The sequence below is a fragment of the Dermacentor silvarum genome, chromosome 3 (genome assembly GCF_013339745.2).
Source record: "Dermacentor silvarum isolate Dsil-2018 chromosome 3, BIME_Dsil_1.4, whole genome shotgun sequence".
Taxonomy (NCBI): Eukaryota; Metazoa; Arthropoda; class Arachnida; order Ixodida; family Ixodidae; genus Dermacentor; species Dermacentor silvarum.
Genome location: NC_051156.1, coordinates 6195613 through 6218577, shown reverse-complemented (window position 1 = coordinate 6218577; position 22965 = coordinate 6195613).

Below are 22965 nucleotides of genomic sequence, written 5' to 3'. Positions count from 1 at the left end.
GCGAGTGGCTGGCTACGGTAAAGGAGGCGTGACGTGTAAACCAAAATACAACAGCGAAAAAGAAAAACTTCCACACACAGGGGGTCGCAAACCTTATATACCAAGCATCGAAGCGCAAAAAAAAAAAATAGTGCGTATTTTAAACATACACACGGCATATTAAATGTGATTGAATTAGGCAACTTGGGGCATGTTCCCGGCGCCATACATTTACGTCTTCGACCTTCGACGAGTTAACGGCTATTGGTTATAAAGATATGCAGATGGGACACCGATAAAAAATCCTCATCAAGGCAAAGCACTTGGAAGCACGCCGCGGGTAACACTTTATGAACGCAAGCGTAGCTGAGTCTCAGCTCGTGTGACACAATATGGCGGCGCCAACGGGGTTGTCTCCACCCTGGACGGCGGCGCTGGGCATCGAGGCACCCTATCACCGACAACACGCGCGTTCGGCGTGAACCTGGGGAAACGGGGAAACGCGGACGGCGGCGGCAGCGGCTATGTGCGCTGCCGCGTTGGTGCTGCTACAATTGATTTCTCTCTCTCTACCTCTCGCTCTCATTTTCTCTTTCTCTCCCGAGCATAGCGCGCGCCGCGCGCATGCTCTGCTTCCCTCTCCTTAACGTCTCATGTCAAGGCAACATGCGCACGGCACGGAGAGGAGGCGAAGCACACGCTGCTCCGCGAGGTGGTTGCTAGGCAACGCACGGTGACATCATAGTTTAGCGAGGTTTTTGTTAACGCGTTACGGACTGAAGGCCAGCTTAAACAGCTCCGCTGCTAATAATAATATTTTTATTGACACTAATAAAATAAGTACACTTATTCAGGCCTGCCAAATCCACTGAATGCTACAGTGGCAGAGCCTGGCAGGCAGCGAAAGCATACACGGTAGAATTACAGAAGCAGCGAACTCGAGTATAGCATACGAGAAAGAATTCAGAAACGACCCTAATCCGTAACTTAGGCCTCTGCTAGTGACACTCGCCCCTTGGCGTTGGTGTACCCTAGTGTAGGGCGGGAAACCGAACTCGGAGGAGCGAGCGAACAGAAGTGGCGGGAAACCGCCACGCACAGAGGAGCGGGAGAGGGAGCGAGGGAGGGCGAGGAGGGCGCGACGCGTAGCACCATGGCGCATGGCGCACGAAGCGCACCTTACGCGCCCCTCCGCCGCTGACGTGAGAGGATGTAACGAGCGCCGGCGCGCAGCTGGCACTTGCGAGCGAGCAACGGAGCAGGCCGGTGCCCGCCGGGAGAGGAGGGAGTGATGTCATCCCTCCGCTGTGTTAGGCCGGCGTTCACTCTGTGTCAGGTGATGTGTAGCTCTAATTAGCTTGTTTTTATTTTGATTACTAATGAACGGGTACCCCTGGTTTAAGTGTGACGTCACTGATGACGTCATTTCTGGTGTTGGAGTTTCACGGGAACCTGCACTGATTCGGTGGGCATCTAAAGTGTACTATTGTGTGCTTTGATGTACGGCAATTAAACTTTCCTTAATTGATTCCTAATTATTCCTGACTCTTAATTAGCTCTTTACTGTACTAAACCTGTGCTCTGATGTCATACCTATCATCAGCCATAACCATCGATATCTACCTGTCTTTATTTTTATTATTTATCTTTAATTTCGTCCTACCTCTGTGAGAAACCGGAAGTCGGTCCCTAACCGGAAGTTGCTGCGCAAGAAACAAGAGTGTCACTCGGTTCTCGTGCCACTAAATAAAGATTAAAATTTATAAAGTGTTTATGAAAATAATTTTTATTAGGCATAATGAAACACAGAAACACAGCAATGCGTGGGAACCGAATGACCATATGATACTAGATAAGCATCAACCAATCAGGCTTTCATGGTTGAAAGGGATTGCACATGCACATGCATAAACACAAGCAATAACGGTAAACATAGGAACAAATACGGCTTTACAGACAGATATGCCTTAGCAGTCTTCTTACACCTTTACAAACAGAGTGGACTTGGTGGCACCATCGCAGGCGTCATGAACAACCACTTCTTCTTTGTTGTACAGACCCTGCTCGGACTGGGCGGAATAGCCGATTGCTCTCCGCTGTCGCCAACTAATCAACCTAATCAACCACCTGCCTGGGTAACGTCGGCTGTACCACAGGCCAGCAGGCAAGACATACCCATGTTATCACTTATACATGTACCACGGAAATCAACGCAAATGAAGATGAAATATCAACAAGACAGTGACTGCTACGACGCACGAGCGAATTGGTCGACCATCGATGGTAGCGACATCAGAGGAAATCTATAAAAGGACCCAACCACCGGAAGCTCCCTTTAGTGGACGTGGTGGCACCATCGCAGGCGTCATGAATAATGACTTCTTCTTTGTTGTCCAGGTTAGTGAGAAATGGTTGCTCGTTAATTGTATCAGGAGTGACTACGCTTGTTTATTGGTGCTACCAAGTCCTCAGTTCATTTTGTCTTGTGTTCTTGATGCTGCCCACATTTTGTTATTGCTCTGCGGGGGCATTGAGGAAAATCCTGGCCCTACCACGCTTGATGATATATTTGCAAATGTTATGGAAATTAAAAATTCAGAAAGAACCCTAGAAGCAGGATTACAGGGAGTACAAACCCGACTTGCAGAAATTGAGGTTTGCCTGGCATCATTCAAACAGTGCAGTGAAAAACTAGAACAGTGCGAGCAGAATGTGAGCACTTGAGCACTGTTTGTAAACAGGTCGAAACATTGACTGGCAAACTACATGAGTTAGAAAAAATAAGCCGCCGTAACAATATTGTTATTTATGGGCTCCAGGAAGCAGATAATGAAAGTGTGGCGAACCTGAGAGAGGCCGTTGTTAAAGATATTGTCGCAGCGCTGCGCGTCTGAACCAGAGAAAAAAGTAGGGTGGGGACATGTGAGCTCGGCTGCACTCCGCAACGGCTGGCCCTTCCCTGTGGCATCCTCGCGCACCTCGTTTCAATTTGTAAATAAACATCTTTGGTGGAGGTGCTAAGTACACCCGGGACGATTCTGGACGATCCAACTCTACCGATTCGGCGACGGAGTAGACGATTGGCCGGGTTACCACCACAGGCAGCGGACATGGCCGATTCCGGAGAAGGCATTGATGACCCCGCCGGCATCAAACCAGACAGCAGTCACACAGGGCAGTCTGGCTACTGGACACCGCTGCGAGAGCCGCCCACCTTTTCGGGTAAGGTGACCGAAGACGTCGATGACTGGCTGAAGCACTACAAAAGAGTGAGTCGCCAGAACAACTGGAGCACTGCGAAGCAGCTCGATAACGTGGTTTTCTTTCTCGCCGGAACCGCGCTCCTCTGGTTTGAAAACCACGAGCACGTGCTAACAAGCTGTGATGATTTTGTTGAAAAGTTTACAAAGTGCTTTGAGGACCCGATCTCCAAGAAAAAGAAGGCTGAGCAGACGCTTCGCCGTCGATCACACTGACCGGGCGAAACATGTACAACCTACATATAGGCTGTCTTGAAACTATGCGGAATCGTCAGCGCCACCATGTCTGACGAAGACAAAGTAGGGCACCTCCTTAAGGGAATCGCTGAAGATGTTTATAATTTTCTTATAACGAAAGAAGACCTTAATACTCCAGCTGGTTTGAGGAAACATTGCCGGGCGTTTGAAGCACTGAAAATGAGAGGGATTGTAACAAAGGTCGGACGTTTAGACAATGTCACCACTATTGCAAGTGTGTCAATCCCAGCCCAAGACGACATCTATGTGATACGGAAAGTGGTTAAAGAGCTCGCACACATTAAAGTTGTTGACCACGCTCATGTCTGCCATCAGTGTGCATTTCACGAGCGCGCTCATGTGCGAACGTCCACCTGGACACGTCAGGGTTACCGGGAGCCTCGCAGGGCCTATGCTGATCGTGCGGACAGCAGAAACTGGCGGTCACAACCGACAACTCTGGAACACCTGCACGATGCACCACAACGATTTCTTCCGCGGGCGCCTCCCTCCTACAACCAGTCTGCGAGTTCCTAATTACTCGTGACACCCATGTCGCCCATGACAAGCCGCGACTCCCACATTTGCTGCAGCTGTGGTGTGCCAGGACACATTGCTAGGTATTGCCACCGCCGCCAGCAGCGTGCTCCACGGTTTAATGCCTATACCCCCCGAGTGCCCGCTGACGAGCCCTGGTAGTTTCCCAGATCCTTCCAACGGCTGCAGCTGGGATGCGCCCCCACTAAATTTGCTTTCTCTGGCTCATACGCTCAGCGCTGCGAGAGACGTGCTGCAAACCAATGGCCTCACGGAGCGGACGAATCGGACGCTTACCAACATGCTGTCAATGTATGTCACAGCTGACCACAAAAATTGGGACGCTATCTTACGTTTTGTAACGTACGCGTACAATACCGCCAAACATGAAGTTACTGGTTCTTTCTGCTGTACGCAGGCCCTCCCCAGAGCTTTCGGGACACAATTCTACCTTTATCGTGTCAAGAAGATCCTTCAATTGCCCACGCTCTGTGTCGTGCTGAAGAAGCTCGTCGACTGGCGCATCTTAGGACGTTTTCCTCACAAGGCCACAGAAAGACTCGCTACGATGCCCGGCATATCCCCGTCAACTTTACCCCCGGTGACTACGTCTGTTCGCAAAAAGGTATTGTACCGCAAGTTTCTCGCCAGTTACTGGGGACCATTCGTTATACTCACTCACTTGAGTGATGTGAACTATGTTATTGCCAAAGTGACGGCAAGTAATCGGCGTTCACGCACGACGCAAGTTGTTCACGTGGCCAGACTTAAGCAGTACCACGACAGGTCTTCATAGCTCTCTCAGTGATCTTCCTCTGCAGCCCGGGGAAAATGTCGCAGCGCTGCGTGTCTGAGCCAGAGGAAGAAGAAGTAGAGTGGGGGCGCGTGAGCTCGGCTCTATTCCGCACCGGCTGGCCCTTCCTTGTGGCTTCCTGCCGAGCCTCGTTTCAATTTGTAAATAAACATCTTTCGTGACAATATAATCAAAGACATGCTCGGAGTTGAAGTTTAATTGGTGTAGCGTGTCCACCGTACCGGCAAGAAAACTGAAAGTCATGTTCGTCCGGTTATTCTGCGATTCTTCAACTTCTGTGAAAAGGTGGCCGTTCTGCGAAACTGTTTTAAGCTGAAAGGCAATCAGTTATCTATTTCCGGGGACTTCTCGGCACCTGTTCGCGCCTTACGTAGTAAGCTCTGGCGTTCATCGAAAGCTGAACGGGAAAGGGGCGATAAGGTCACCCTTGTATTTGATGAACTAAAAATAAATGATCAGCTATATGTTTGGAATGAAGCTGAAAGTTCAAGGGTACTGCTTGATAGACATGGTTATAAAGGAGCCGGGGGGCCCAACAATAGGAGTACTTGACAAATTGCGAGTGCGTCTTCATAGTCGTTGATTTGTTTTAACGCACGAAGTATAGTAAATAAGATTGACAAACTTGAACAATTGCTTATCCTGTACTCTCCTGACGTTGTCGTAATCACGGAAACCTGGCTGCACTCTGGCATACATGACTCCGAAATTATCCCATCTTGTTACTCATTTGTTCGTTTTGATCGTGACGGTCGCAGGGGGGGTGTGGCTATCGCTGTAAAACGTGGGCTTACAAATCACGCTGAATAAGGCATTCATAATCACGAAAGCGTTTGGTGCACTATAAAAGGCTACGATACCTTCATACTAATAGGTGCAATTTATCGAAAGGCGAATGCTCCTGACGAATATCTGACGCGGATTCATGATTACCTTACCGAACGTGTTAAAAGTAGAAGTAGTCCTTATCGGCGATTTTCATCTTCCTTCTATTGACTGGAACACATTATCGATAACAGGCAAGGAAGCATCCAGCAGTGAGCTTCTGCTGAATATTGGCTATAGCTTCTCTTTAGATCAGCTTTTCATGCAGCCCACGCGTATCAAAGAGCGAACGAGTTCGGTACTGGATCTTGCATTTGTGTGACATACTTTGTCATCCGAACTAACAGTAGAGGATGGGATATCCGATAATATGCTTTTGATACTGACACTGAACGTTGGTTGTGAAAAATCGGTTTCTCAATCACGTGTTCCCGTCAAAGTTTATAACACAGCTGATGATGTTGGTGTCATTGATTGCCTGGAAGCATTATCGGGCAACTTTTGGCTTGAAAAATATGGTACAGTGGAAAATTTGTGGCAAACTTTTAAAGAAGCGACCGCTTACTGTGAACAAAAATTTGTACCTACAAAAATAAAACGTTCAAGCGCAGAACACCATGGATGTCACGCAAGATTATTCACAAGAAAAGAAAAATAAAGCGCATGCGCAAGACCAAAGGTAACTCTGAGGAAGTTCGTAGATTAACCCTTGAACTAAAACAGGAAATTAGCTCTGCACGTAACAACGTTTTTGCTACCACACTTACAATTTTCATGACACATGAACGGAGCAAATTTTGGTGGTATCTGTCGAAGACTGAAAACGGTGTTGCGCAGTTAGAAAACAGCAGTGCAATTGAGGACGATGCTTCCATTCTCGCAAAAGCGTTTAATGAATATTTACAGTCTGTTTTCACTCGTACTTCAAGACCTCCGGAACACGACGAAACGCTAGTTCACGATTCCACAATGGCGCCAGTAGAATTTTCAGAGCAGGGTATTTTAAACCTCCTCTTGCAAATCGACGTAAAAAAGTCACCGCGACCCGACAATATTTCAAGTATGTTTCTAAGACGCTATTCAGAGCAAGTGACACCGTTTATTCATGAAATTTTTACTGCATCTTTTAAAACTGCCAGCGTTGCAGCGGAATGACTTCGTGCAAAGGTCATCCTCATCCACAAAGGCGAGAGCAAACTACAGGTAAACAATTACAGACCCGTATTCCTAACCAGCTGTTGTTGCACGCATATGGAGCACATTATTAACAAAGCAATTATGACACATCTGGAAGAAAACAACTTTCTATACACTAAACAACATGACTTCCGTAAAGGTCTTTCGACAGCAATACAGCTTCTGGAAATCGTTCACGACTCTGCTGCGGTAATTAATTCTAAACTACAAGTAGACGCTATATTCAAAGACTTTTCAAAACGTTTGACAGGGTAATCCCCTGGAAATAATAAGTAAACTGAGGAACATTGGAATAGATGACAAAGTAGTATCCTGGATAAGCGTGCACCTTTATAACCGAACACCATTCGTTAAAGTAAACAGTACGGAATCAGAATGTTTGGAAGTTTTCTCGGAAGTACCCCAAGGGTCTGTGTTGGGTCCTATCCTATTCTTAATATACGTGAATGACACGCACCTTGAAGTTGAACCAGACGTTACACTAAGATTATTTGCAGATGACTGTGTCATATATAAAACAATACGAACACAGGCGGATAAGGTTAAATATAAATTCATCCTTGCTCAGTATTACCAAGCGATGCGACAAATGGGGATGCAAATAAACGTAACTAAGCATGCATGTCAATAACGCGGAAGAAAAAGCCACTTCTTTTCACTTACAACCTCATGGGATCGAGCGTTGCGCAGGCAGAATCGTACAAATATTTAGGGGTGACACTAACGAGTACACTGAAATGGGACACGCACATAAGTAATACGTGTCAAAAAGTGTTCAGACAACTCAGGTTTCTGCGCAAAAAGCTTGCAACAGCACCCGCAAATGTTTAGTTGTCATGCTATAAATCTCTGGTAAGCCCCATTCTCGAATACGGCAGCATTGTATGGGAGCCCTACCAAGGGTATCTTATCAACAAGTTAGAGGCAATTCATAACAAGACGCTCCGTTTCATTTATTTTAGATACTCTAGAAAGGCCGTGTGATGCTACTGCGGAATGGCGCTGCAACACAGACACTTCCAACCCGCCGGCGCGTTGCCTCTTTGAAAATGATGTATTGTTATATCACGATAAGCTTGCTGAACGAGAAAAAAGGGAACCGAGGGGCCCGATTTTTATTAATTATATCAAAAGAAGCCAACAAACAATGACACGAAGGACAACATAGGGGAAATCACTTGTACTTACTAATTCAATCAAAGGAAATGATAAATTAACAGAAATTAAAGTGGATGAAAAAACAACTGTCCGCAGGTGGGAACGAACCCACGTCTTCGCATTACGCGTGCGATGCTCTCACCATTGAGCTGCCGCCGAGCCATTTTTCCCATACACTTTCTGGGGTATTTGTTTTGTTTTTGTTTTTTTTTTACAACTACCACTCACCCTGGGAGTGTTAGCCAGCGCCACCAGAAAGGATGTTCCTCATCCGCCCCTAGATTTGTGAGTGGTGGCGCTGGCTAACACTCCCAGGGTTAGTTGTAGTTGTAAAAAAACATCGAGAACAAGCCCGTACAAAGAGCGATGGAACGAAAAATGTTAGGCCTAACGCTAAGAGGCAGGAAGAGAGTGGTGTGGATCAGAGGAAAAACGGGGATAGCCGATATTCTAGTGGACATTAAGCGGAAAAAGTGGAGCTGGGCAGGCCATGTAATGCATAGGGGGGATAACCGGTGGACCTTTAGGGTTACAGAGTAGATACCAAGAGAAGGGAAGCGCAATTAATCGAGGACGGCAGAAAACTAGGTGGAGTGATGAAGTTAGGCAATTCGCAGGTGCAAGTTGGAATCAGCTAGTGCAACAGAGGGGTAATTGGAGATCGCAGGCAGAGGCCTTCGTCCTGCAGTGGAATTAAATGTAGGCTGATGATGATGATTATGCTGATGATGACTTTACAACAGATGAATACTGCGATGGTCCACAAGAACAAGATGAACAATCTTAACAATGCAAAACAAGAGGAAAGCCAAGGGTTACCTTCCTCAAAGTATTATGGAAGCAAAATTATTGTGTCTTAGATATATTCATATTAATTATGTTATTTAAAAACCAGTCCATCGCTTCTGTGGCAGCGGACTGTAAAGAATCAATTGCTTCATAGTAGCCGTTGGCAAAAGTTACGATGACCATGTCATTGGAGTTTTGGTAAAGAGAAACAGGTATTGTGCTAGGGAGGTCATTTACAAAAATATTAATTAATAATGGGATGAGTATAGATCTCTGCGGACCGAGATCCCGAGAATGCGCTATGAACTTGCCCAACTAAGACGAGCTGACGCCTATGCCGAAGGAATTTTGCGAACCACGACCAGAAAGCTCCCCGAAATCCTAACAATAAAATCTTATTTAAAGCAGACCGCCATAAACACAGGCGAAAGCCTTGCTACAGTGAAGAAGGAGCGCACAAGCAACTTTATTATTATCGAAAGCTACATTCAAGTGATCAGAGAAGAATTGGTGTGGTTGAGCTTTGGTTAACCCTGGTTGATAGCGAAAGCTTCACTGCCTTGGCTAGGCCCATTGTCGAGCTGTGGCCGAGGTGTGGTTTCGCAATGATGTACAGATATGTTTTCAAGGAATACAGTGTTTATTCATCATGTTTATGCCTATGAAGACACTGCGGTGATCCGTAACGTAGCGAGACTTGGTTGGAACTCGCAGCTGGGCCCAACTTTACTCGGGCAACAGCGGGAATGTCTCCTTTCAGGGCTCCGTAAAGGCCTAAATATAGTCCAACGAAGCGTGAACGCGCGCACACGTTATGTCACGTTGGCGAGAACAACACCGGCTATAGTTCGACCGATGGTTCGACGTAGTGGCGCCGCCAACATAACCGGACGCGCGGCCAATGCGCTCCGACGCGGCCGGCGTCTGATGACGCTCGCGCGCGTGCCGAAAACGTCGGACTATAAACGCGCCTTAAGGCCAACCGCCATGCAGCGAACTTTCGCGACGAATTTCACATGACGAGAAATCCAGCGCGAAGCGCCGTCGCGAATTCGTCGCACCACACTCCACGCAACCAAGAGCCGGCAAACGCCGCCGACCATGCGGTCGACGCAGCCCGCGAGGAGTCATTGTTGCCAGACGAGATAGGCTACGAAAGCGACGTTGGCGAATGAAAGTAGAAGGCAAAACAGCGCCTAAATCAATGTTTTTACACGTAAAATAAGGCCCTGATCGTGCGTACAATAAGTGTTTGCTGTTAGCCGGAATCTATTCAGACTGTCACTTTCTTTTTTGTGAATACGTGGCACGTCGGTATTTCGCCGATACTCATCCCTCGTCTGTCACCCCTTTGTTTGTTTACGACTCTTTCCGCTCGCGCGCAGCTGAGTTTTTCTCCCATCAGCTTCCGCCTTCGAGCCTGCCCTCCCATCGAGGAAACACGGAAAGCTATTAGACAGTTTTAGTATAGCGTACGCAACTAATAGCGTACGCTATGCGCTATAGTACAGCGTACGCTAAGCAGCGCACGTTTTAGTTGGCCGGCTAGATCTTCCGCTCTCAGTGGCCATACGGCATCGTCGCGCCTATCTCTCGACTTCATCGATAGGTGGTGCTGACATATCTCGAAGGTTTCCCTCGTTAGGCATCGTGTCGTTTGAAACGAGAAGCGATTTCAAAAACTCCACAAGGTTATCCATAATACACTGTAGTCGAAGCGGCCTGAGACTAAGCGTAAGCCGCTTACGCACTCACTTGCTACAAACGAAGCGAATTCTACAAAAATCACGCCAAATTCAATTCGAAGCGGGCAGCGGGGACCGCCGCCATGTTTTACGTACGTGGCTTGCGAGCCGCCCATATGCCGCACATACGCGATGCTTCAGCTCGCGTTGTTCTCGGATGTGCCAGTGAACTACGCCCTGCAAGCTTCAATCCAACGTCTCCCAAAAACACGGCGGTACGCAAGGCCACATGTATGCATGGTATGCATACATGTTGCGGGTATGCATGGGCAGAGCATCATCGGGAAACGAAGCCTCTAACTACATAGAGTACACAAAACAAGCAGTGACCCATTAAATAGAACATAGAGGCAGAACAACCAACAATGAGGTGAAACAGCGCTGGAAAACAAGCGTTTGAAACGAAGGTAGGAAATGGCCGAACAAAAACCAAGTGTCAACAACCAAAACTGCCGTCGACGGGCGACCGACGGAAGTCAACCTCTGCGCTGTGGTCCGATTGGTCGACGCTCTCCGCCGCGCGCGACGACTTCCGGCGGCGGCGGTTCGCTGGGCGGCGAATATCTGGAGAGAGTGGATCGGCGGCGAACAGTCATTTTTTTGACGTCGGGCGGCGGGCGGCCGTCGTCGAGCGGCCGCCGCCAAAAGTTCGTCGCTTTTTCGCTCCATGGAGGTTGGCCTTTAATGCTCTCTTCTGGTTAGACCTCTTGCTCTCAAGGTGAAAACTGTATAGTCGCCGAACGCTGCCCGAGGTAGCGTAGTGAAGCTTTTGCTTCAAAAGTAACAATGTATTCGAATGAGAATGTCAAGCAATTTAATGAATGTCACTCGAGTGCGCAGGCTTTCGCCTTCACCCTCTTTTGCGTATGCTAAAGTGACTGTGAATTTTTCGTTTCACACTTTTCAAATTTATTTTGAGAATATTTAACAGAAAACGCATGCGCTGCCGGTGTTTTGTTTCACGATATTTGTTTGTGGGCTGTCATACTCACACATCCGAGGAGTAAGCTTGTACATAAAGGAAGACAAAGTGTGAGCAACGATAACGTCGGACAATAAACGCGCCTTAATGATCTCTTGTGGTTTGACCGTTAGCTTTCAAGGTGAAAAGTGTTGAGTCGCCGACGGCTGCCCGAGGTAGCATAGTGAAGCTTTCGCTTCAAAATCTTCCAGGAGAGTTTGGGTGCTTTTTCTTGGCTGGAAACCAGACTGACTAGGCGAAAGAAATGCTGTGTGTGTCCAGAAAGCAGGTCATCGTTAAGAATAAATACATTCATACACATATTACTTAAGCAATTACTATTTACGGACTCACTTACCTCACTGCCTTATTCTGCATTATAGCTGAACAAAATAGTATGCTTGAGCTATGCTCGAGCTAAATAGAATTTACTTGGTTAGAATCGCGTGCCCCGTGCTTTATATACTACGCGTAAAAGATTGCATTCACTACCTTGTTCTTGTTTGCTTTACAAAATTATGAACAAAATTATTTTATGCCGTTCTCTAAAAGTTGATTATCTGAATATTCCATACCGACTACGATCAATCTCCTCAAAAGCGCTAGTTGTGCCAAACGCTCGAACTAATTACAGCTCATTTTCCTTTTCATATGTAGCATCACAGCTTTGGAATAAATTACCGACAGATTTAACATCACAACAATCATTAATCAGTTGCAACACTAATGTTTCCTGTTCCATGCTTGCATCACTCAATGAAAACGCTTAGGTTAGTCCTGTCGAAAACATTTTTCCCCTCTGGTCTTTGCAATCACACGCTCTTATTTAATAAAAGCATATAACATAGGGACCCCCTTCACAACGCCTAGGAGAGTTACAGGCTCCCACCTTTATATAATACCTAATGTGTAACCCTTTATGCAATTTCTACACGTGCGATATAAATGCACGGTAAGCGCACAGCAAGTCACAAAGCGCATGCACCTGCCATGCAGAGCCTGTACGTCAAGGACGAGGGCTGTCAATTCCCTGAAGAACAGGGCATGTATTGTTATGGATGGTAATAATGGCCAAGCAAGGAGGTTAGCTGCCGCAAAATGACAGTCCGCCGAGCACAGCCGCCCTAAATGCCGCGTGGCTAGAGCAGACGTCAACAGACAGACAGCGTAGATTAGCAGAGGAGTGACAAATTAAACGACAATACGGGGACGGTGACCGAAGTGGGGACCCGCATAGCATTCACAGGCGAATCCGCTGCGCACATCGCACGCCTGGAGTCGGAGTGGCATCTGGTTGCACGACGCCCCCGTAGTATGCGGAACGCGCCGCGGTGGGAGAAGCGCGGGCCCCGGCCTCGAGGTCCCGTTTGTTTCTTGGTCGCGTGCCAAGCCGCGACCGCCCGAGCGGAACGCCTACACGAGAATCAAGCACGTGGTACAGATTTGTCTTTTCTGCGCTCCGCAAGCATCCGCGCCCTCCTAGCGTGCAATATTCGCTTTCGCCTTGGCTCCAAGAAAAGCTCGTTAAACATGAGTCGCCAGCCGTCTTTACGGTCACAGCAATGGCTGCTGGCTGCGCCTGCTGGAGCGCAGTTTATCTTGGTGCGTGTTTGCGTTTATGCATGGGCAGCGCTATCAGGGAACTTTCAACGGCAGTGTTGTGAAAGCTTTTGTTAAATGCAAGAACGTCAATACGGAAACGGAGAGCAGAGTACAGTGTTGAAAGTTGGATTATTTCGCAGTGGAAAGCGCAGTTCGTAAAGAAACTTTGTTCATTGTCGTGGATGCGTGGCGCATAACAAAACATATATTCTTCGGGTGGACCAACCGGAATCGCAGAAATAGTCCACGGCTGAGACAAGCTGAGATAGCCCCGTGGCCTTGACATAAATGTTTCTGTGGGATCTGGAAGCCATCTTCTCACTAGCGCTATGAGCCATAAGCGTAAACGATCACTCGCCGCAAATATTGCAGCAAGTCATTGCCTGAAGGTACACCTGTACTTAAATGTATCTAATGCGTAACTGTAATATTGAGCCAACGCCAAAGCTTTATGTCTCTCTTTTATGACTTTATGCTATTCATATTGAGAAAAAGCTACCATTTCTCGCTGACTGCTAGTTGGTGCATGGTTGGTATTTGTCTCGTATATTAACCCTTTATAACCCTTAGTTATAAGTTAACCCTTTAGTAATTAGGGTTAGTTATATCCCTTTATATAAACCCTTTTTTTAACCCTTATAAAACCTTTATAACCCTTAGTTTATAAACCCTTAGATTGGAAGGTCACGCGCAAATTGCGCCAGTTGATGAGCGACGCTTGTGCGCGAGTTCATGACAAGTCGTGTTTTGTTTGACAGTAGCGCTTTTCTTTCAAGGCACGTTTGGTAAGTTACATAATGCATTCATTATTATACATTTCTCTGAGGATACCTTGGAACAACTTTGAGTATTAGGAACGTTCTGTTAGGCAGAGGGCATGGTTGGTCGCTTCTGATCGTGGATGAGACAGATAAATTTTCGACTTAATTTGATGTTTGCTTTCAGGAAAACGTGACAGCTGAACGCTCGAGAAAGGATAGCGTCAGTTATTTGTTCGCATAGATATGGAGATAGTTCGGGTGAGTTTCCGTTAAACTAAGACTTTCTTATCGAATTTCGTGAGTTCTGAAAATAACGCTGTATCAGGTTAAATACTGCTTATTCTGCAGAGTACTTCAGCTGATGTTACAAATCGCCAGATGGTTCTTCCCGCACGCACGTAGAGAGTACCCCGCCTTAGAGACGGGCTGCGCGGATCACTTTTAGTAATGGTATACTCTGCAGATTTCTTTTCTCTTCCACGTATTATGTAAGGATGTCTAAGGCTGTGCGTGTCTCGCACGTGTATTTAGAAGGCGGCAGCATTTGAGTTTGATTTTGTGCGTGGAAGTACTTATGAATGCGCGAATCTTCGTGTAGCTTTCAACGCAAGTTTTTGTTTTTTGTTTCTTTAATGTGTGAGTCGCACGCAAGAGTTTTGACTGCAAAATGAAATCGAGTCTTTAGTGCATCCGTGAATTCAACGAGGCTCTCAGTGACACTATTACATGCGTTAATAACGGATGTAGAGTACGAACATATGACATTTGAATTCTCAATGATTTAGGGTCATTCTGCAGTTAAGTTTCAGGATTTTCGTGTTGTATGCATAGACGTGTAGTGTTGTGTTCAATTTTTTTTAATGCATGAGTCGCACTTAAGAGTTTTGACCGCAAAACGAGAGCGACTGTGATAGTACATCTCCGAAGTCAACGAGGCTCTCAGTGACACTATTACGTGCGTTAATAACAAATGTAGAGTTCGAACAGACAGTTCACGGCGTTTGTGCCACATATAATATTACAATTACCATTTATTTAGGGTCATTCTGCCGTTAAGTTGGAGGATTTCGGTGTTGTATACCTAGACGTGAAATATTCTGTTCGATTTTTTCCAGTCCGCTACATTTTCAAGCATGGTATGGCACCCGAACCAGTAAACAAAAAAGAAAGAAAAAAATTGTCGCCGAGAGCTGGTGGGGCTATACTAGTCAAGTGCAACCAATTTAGGATGGTCCACTAAGCTTCAACAAAGTCACTCCCTCACCAGAACAGGAATTGGCCTCCCTGGTGCAGTATTCAGCCACTACCCCCCTTATGACTCCTATAATCTACCCATGACCCTCACTCAGTCCCCAGCGGCTGCGGAGCACCTGACCAAGGCGGCGGTCAGACCTGCGACGCGGCAGAGGCTGTTAAGAATCTCTGGGCTCGGACAGGGCGCCACTGGAAACTGAACCTTGCAACGTTCCACACTCGCACCTTATCGAGTAAGGCTATAGCTTAGCAGGGCTATTTGAAGAATTTTCAGGTATTTCCTAGGGATATTATTGGCCTTAGCGAGATTAGAATTGGTGAGGCTTATACAGAACTGACTAACGGTCACGTCTTCTGCTACAGAGGTCTTCCAGATAAGAGAGAATTCGGGCTAGGATTTCTAATCCATGAGGACATAGCGGGCAACATTGATGAATTCTACAGCAATAATGAGAGGGTAGCAACCGTCGTTATAAAGCTTAATAGGAGGTATAGTATGAACGTAGTACAAACCTACCCCCAACCTCCAGTCACGATGTTGAAGAAATAGAACAGTTTTATGAAGATGTTGAATTAGCATTGAGGAAGGTGCAAACTCAGTATACTGTAGTAATGGGAGACTTCAATGCAAAAGTGCGAGAAAGCAGGCTGGTGAGCAAGCAATTGGCAACTACGGCATCGGTTCTAAGATCACTAGAGGAGAGATGTTGGTAGAATTCGCGGAAAGAAAAAGGCTCAGAATAATGAATACCTTCTTCAGGAAGCGCAGCAACAGGAAGTGAATCTAGAAAAGCTCTAATAGAGAGACAAGGAATGAAATATATTTCACTCTCTGTCGATCCCAGCATAGTGCAGGATGTAGAAGTGTTAGGTAAGGTAAAGTGCAGTGGCCATAGGTTAGTGAGGTCTATGATTTCTCTCAATTTGAAGAGAGAAAGAATGAAATTAGTCAAGAAAAAACAGACGAACCAGAAATGTAGTGGGATGATTGCGGACCGTCACGTTTGTTGACGTGCGGTGCGATGCAAGATGGAGCCGTAGAGGTTTAGGTTGGTAGATAACATATATTAGGCCTAAGCACACTATTATACACTGTACAAACAGAACGACGCACTCATCACACAGTAACTAAAGTACATGTTACACATGCATGCTAAGTCCCTACGCTACAGGTTCTTGCTCGCGCGCACGTCCTCGTCATCGTCAGCAGAACGAGACCATGACGGGACGACTTGGTCGCTGAGCAAGACATAGCGTGTCGACTTGCCGTGAGTGGTGGTGGCGGCTCGAACGTTCAGGAACGACAAGAGATCAGAACGACCAGAAACAGTACTGGCCGGGAGCAGTCACGGGCAGGTAGTAGCCGCACTTGACACAACATCCCCAGGAGCGCGACCGGTCAGGAGGTTGCCCAGCGGTTCACCCGGCCAGCGCTCTCGAACCCTGGCTCTTCAAACGCCGTGTCGAACCAGTCTCTGCTGCGCTCGTGCATTCTACCTGTTCTTTTCTTTTTCTTCCACCGCGCCACCTCGTGCTCTCTCTTTCTTCCGCAATGCACAGCACATGTAGTCAATGTCGTCGTCGTCGTTTCACCACACTACCCCACACCCAAGAAAGTTGTTTCTTTTTAACCAACTTTCCTCTGAGGAGTGGGCTTGCAGAAGGAGCACTGGTTTCACTGGCACTTATCGCACACATGTGAAAGTACACAGATTTTCTCACTGCGCATACATTTCGAAAGCACACGATACACAGAAGCAGTAACTTCAACACATACATAAACAATAATAGGTGTCATTTTTGGGGGCTACGAGACTCTGCTGAGGTAGTCGGTGCCAGTGTTATCACTGCCTTTAATATACTCTTACAGTGAAGTCATACTCCATGACTAGCAAACGCCAGCGGAGCACTCTGTTGTTGACATGCTTAGCGGAATTAATGTACGAAGGTGGTTCGTGGTCAGTTTGCAAAACGAAACGCTTCCCGTAGAGGAACACGTGAAACTTTTGAGTGACCCATACAAAGGCGAGGCCTTCCCGTTCTATAGTGGAGTAGCGTGCCTCTCTGGGTTGTAGCTTCCCGCTTGCATATGCAACCGGGTGTAAGACACCATCATGACGTTGCAGGAGGACAGCTCCCAGGCTTGTTGATAAGGCGTCTGTCCGTAGTACAAACGGCAGCTCTAAATTTGGGGAACGTACAATTGGCTGCGCAGAAAACAAGTGTGGAAGTTTATCGAAGGCTTCCTGATGGCGCGTCTCCCATGTGAGCTTGTTGGGTGCCCGCTTGCGAGTAAGGCCTGTGAGGGGTGCTGACACTTCAGAATAATTTGGCACAAAGCCGGTAATAACCGGTTAGGCCAAGAAATGAGCGGACCTCCTTTTCAGTGGTCGGCCTCGTGGCGGCTTCTATTTTCTCAAGTTTCTCCGTCTGTGGACGTAAGCACCATGGCCTACAATATGTTCTAGAAACTTCACAGAAGGGAATCCAACTTCACTTTTTGAGGGTTTGATGGTCAGGCCAGCGTTGTTAACTTGTTAGAAAAAACGCCGGAGGGTATTAACATGTTGCTCCCATGTTTCTGTGGCAATTAGACCGTCGTCAAAATAGTGATAAATATTGGGGATGTCATGTACTACCTTCCTCATCAGCCGTGTGAAAATAGCTGGCGCGGTCTTGATGCCGAATGGCGTGAATCGGAACTGGATAAATATTGGGGATGTCGTGTACTACCTTCCTCATCAGCCGTGTGAAGATAGCTGGCGCGGTCTTGATGCCGAATGGCATGAATCGGAACTGGTAGAGGCCCGATGCTGACTCGAAGGCGGTCATCTGCTTGCTCTCTGGTTGCATTGGTATCTGCCAATACCCTTTTGTGAAAGCGTACAGGATCGACTACTGCCATATTCGTCATCATCATTTAAGTTCTCTACCGGCGTTACAAGTCCGCAACACAGAGAGAAGTGGAACAGCTGGTTGTTCCGAAGGACTTTCGAGCATCCGTCCTGAAGATCGCACACGAAGGCATACTGTCTGGCATCCGCGATACGAAAGCGGTTCGTGGTCAATTTGCAAAACGAAACGCTTCCCGTAGAGGAACACGTCGAACTTTTGGATGGCCCATACAAAGGCGAGGCCTTGCCGTTCTATGGTGGAGTAGCGTACCTCCCTGAGCAGTAGCTTCAGGCTTGCATATGCAACCAGGATTAAGACCCCGTCATGACGCGGCAGGACGCCAAGAAACGACCTAATAAAAAAACGCCAAAACATGAAAATGTCAAACTCAAGAGAGGATAGAATGATAGAATTTATGATAGAATTCACTGAACTGTCGAAACTGATCAACGAGAAGAAAGTAAGGGATATCCTAAATTATAACGTGGAAAAGATTGAGCAGACCCATTCAGGCTGGTGCTCGCAAACAAATATGCAGCTTTAGAACAGGAAGAAGAAGACAACATAGAGGTAATGAATGAAACCGTAACTAGGCTGATCTTAGAAGCAGCAATTGAAGTGGGAGGTAAGGCACCAAGGCAACCAGTAGGTAAGCTCTCCCAAGAAACAAAGGACCTAATAAAGAAGCGGCAAAACATGAAAGTGACAAACTTGAGAGATCAGGTAGAATTGGCTGAACTGTCGAAACTTATTAACAAGAAGAAAGTAACGGATATCCGAAATTTTAAAGTGGAAAAGATTGAGGAAGGCAGTAAAATATGGATGCAGCGTGAAATCAGTGAGAAGAAAACTTGGCATAGGACAAGGCAAAATGTATACACTGAAACATAAGCACGGTAATATCATCAGTAATTTGAATGAGACAGTAAAAGCAGCGGAATAATTCTATACTGACCTGCACAGTGCCCAGGGCAGCCAAGCTACTTTCATTCGAAGTAGTGATGAACAGGATGCAGAGGCTCCTTCTATAACTAGCGATTGAAGTTCAAAGGGCCTAGAAGGACATGACCAGGGGAAAAGCTGCCGGAGAAGATGCAATAACAGTCAATTAATCAAATATGGAGGATATATCATGCTTGAAAAGCTTGCGGCCCTTTATACACAATGCCTCACGACTTCAAGTGTACCAGAAAACTGGAAGAACGCCAACATTATACTCATCCATTAGAAGGGAGACGTTAAAGAATTGAAGAATTATAGACCCATTAGCTTACTTTCAGTATTGTATAAAATATTCACCTAGATAACTTTGAATAGAATCAAGGCAACACTTGACTTCAGCCAACCGAGAGAACAGGCTGGCTTCAGGAAGGGATATTCTACGATGAATCATATACATGTCATTATTCAGGTAATAGAGAAATCTACTGAGTGCAATCAACCTCTATATCGACTATGAAAAAAATGTCGCAGTTTCGCCCGAAAGGCGAAGCATCGATTGCAATAGCAAATTAGTAGAGAGCTATTCGGAGTAGGGATAGTAGTTTTATCGGCTGCATAAACTTGGACAAATTGGCTTACTAACTGAATTAACAATCGTGGTGTCAGCGCGCACAAGCAAACATGAATAGATCACACTGAATGACCGCAGCCAACGACTGTCAAAACGCTGGCAGCAAGCGCAGGTTCGCGCGGTCGATCGCTTCAACGGAAACTGAGCGGCGAATGCGCATGCAAAGGTCAGAGCCGTGGGGAGATAAGAGACGGTGCGGACGACCGGCATCCCCGGGCAAAGTAGCTGCGCTGCTACAGGAGAGAAAAAAAGAAAAGTGACTCTAGGCTTATATTCTATATAGCAGGCTATGTAACCAAGAAGTTCCTGCAAAGAACCAAGTGCTCCGATTACTCAGGGACATTACTGAATTCAACAGAATGAGTAGGTCAGGGCTATTGCTCCCTTCTGAAGCACTAAAGAACTGGTAGCATCGCTTGAAGACGCCTTCACGCTGTGCTTCAGTTTAAACGAGTTACGAAGGAACAGTATCCACGACTTTGCATCCTTTCTGCAGCAGAATCCTCCGAATTTGATCGGCTGTGAGCGGCACAAGAAAGAGCTCACAAACGATGTTGTGAAATTCTACTTTCTACTCAAGGGCAAGGACATGGCGCTCGAAAGAAACAGGCAGAAGTGAAAGCACCTGAAGCTCAGGCGTGTGTTGTGAATATTGTTATGATGTGGTGGACCAACGTTTCGACCTTGCTGGCGCTAGGATGTTTATGTTGGTGCGTCTGCTGACTCAAGTTACGAGAGCTTTTCTTGTATTTTAATTATTTTCATGAATCTAGTCCAATACGTATTGCTTTATTTTATTGCAACCAAACAGTTAACCATATGGACTTACCAACCCAATCCGTCTCGTAAGAATTTAAATACCGTAACAATAGCTGGATTTCTCGAAATTGAAACATTAGAACTCACTAAATATCGCGTAAACACGTTTCCATATATCGTACAAAAACCATTGCAGTATTCTGTTATGCATGGAAAAATGCACCCAGGTCTTCAATTCAATGGGCGGGAGCGCCGCGTTTATACAAATAAATGTGACTAATTACCAAGCAAGAAAATTGACTTCAGCATATCGTGCTTTTTGACTAGACGACAATAACAAATTCCCCTTTCTGACTTTGCCTACACTGCTCACATTATATAACGCCTACTTCATAGCTAAAATCAGAGGCAGCGATACTATCAAGCACGCTCCTCGTCTACACAGCGCAGCCGACGTTGCGCGCAGCTGAACCGTTATACTGTCCGCAGCGCCACTTCTGCGTCATGATGCGGAGAAGTGGTGAACTGCGCTCAGTCGGCACACCTACTCATCTAGCCACCGTACCTATGCCGTGAGTGAGTGAGTGAGCGAGTGAGTGAGTGAAATAACTTTATTTAGGTCCAGAGAAGACTCAGGGGAGACCCCGCGCAACCCGGCTAGTCCCACGTAGGGACCGCGAAGCCGAGCTTGACGGCCCGATCGCGGGCACTCTGGACGGCCAGGGTTTGGTCGTTGAGTTCGGGGCTGCCCAAAAGCGCAGCCCACCTATCCTCGCTCAAGGCGGAGCCCGTGGCTTCACACTCCCACAACACCTGGTTCAATGTTGCCGTTAGTCCACCGGCCGGGCAGTCCGCACTGGGATACCTTTCAGGGTATATAGCGTGAAGAACCGCAAGGTTAGGATACACACGAGCTTGTAAATGTCGAAGGGTCACCGCCCGCGCCCTGCATAACGCAGGGTGCGGGAGGGGGACTGCGGAGGTGATCTTGGAGATCTGCTTGGTGATCTCCTTATACGTCATCAATGGTTCTCCGCGGGGTAGGGGGACTGCGGAGGTGGCGCGGTCAGTGAGTCCTCGCGCGGCCTCGTGCGCGCTCTCGTTAGGGTTAGGGGGAGAGCCCTCAGTCGAGCCCAAGTGAGCGGGAAACCGAACGAGAGAATGTGCAGAGATAGTTTTCAAGCTTTGGAGAAGGAGAAGGGCCTGAGGGGAGACCATCCCGGTTTGGTAGGCCGTAATGGCCGCCTTAGAATCGCTATATATTGCCTCTCTGCGACCATCGAGCACAGCCAGCGCGATTGCCACCTGTTCGGCTACTAATGGCTTCGAAGTGCGTACTGTAGCGCAGCAAGTGATCTTGGAATTAGAGTCGACGATAGAGACGGCGAACGCCTCTTATTGGACATATGCCGCGGCATCCACGAAGCTTGCCTCAATGTGATTGTTGCGAACATGTTCGAGTAGAGCTCTACCCCTGGCCCGACGTCTGCCGACGTTGTGTGCGGGGTGCATATTGCGGGGAATGGGCGCGATGTGTAGTTGAGATCTGATGTCGCTGGGAATCCGCACAGCGTCGGGGCACTGGTCGACAAGGTAGAGGTCCATTTCGTCGAGTATCTTGCGGCCCGCCGGGCTGCCGGAGAGCCTGAGCAGCTGTGAACGCTCTTGCGCCTCTATTATTGCTTAGAGCGTGTTGTGCACTCCGAACTTTAACGGGGTTTCGCTGTGAGTGCTTACATGTAAGCCGAGGGCAAGCTTGAAGACCTTTCTGATGAGGGAATTTTACTTGTTACGCTCTGCAACATGCCAATTATGCGTGGCTGCCGAGTATGAAAGGTGGCAGAGCACCAAAGCAAGAATATTGCGGATGAGATTGTCTTCCTTGATTCCCCAGTGCCTGTTGGCGATCCTCCGGATGAGGCCGAGAGCACTCTCCGTCTTGGCGTGACCCAGCGTCCGATCGTGCTTCTGGAGCGTCATCCCCAGAATTCAACAGGAGACCATATGCAGCTTCCGCCCAGTATAACACGCCGGATGCGTCTATAGAATATCTGCCAGCCGAGTGTCCGCAATACGAACGCCAGCGGGACACCCTGCGCAGCCACTTGAACCGGCTGGAAAGGCGTGCTTTATCTGTGGAGAAGGTTCATGGCTTGTGTTCAGACAAACGAAGACATGCTGTCAATGCTCTTCGTGCCTTTTATTGCGACAGCAATTGTATGGGCACTCAAGGCGCATTTTTGCCATCGACGTCGCTATTGCCGAGAGGTTCCGTATAAAGTACACGGGTGATAATATCGTCTCCCCGCGCCGTGTGCTGTACGTGCGCGTGAAAGAGTGCGAGGATGAGCAGGCGTTGGGGGCTCAATCTCGCGCACGCAAGGGCGGATAGTGGGGCGGAAGCACGCTGTCTCAACACCACCTAGACTATTGACAGGTGGTGTTGGCTGTCTTCCGTCTCGCGCAATGCTCAGGGGGCAGGGGAGGGAGGGGGGGGGGGGGGTTGCGTTATACTCGGAGCGGTCGCGCGCGCCCGCCCGGGCCACCCTATCTTGAAAGCCATCTGCGATGGGACTTAGTCCGCCATGCGGTCTGTTTTCGCGGCTTAGTTCGCGTTGA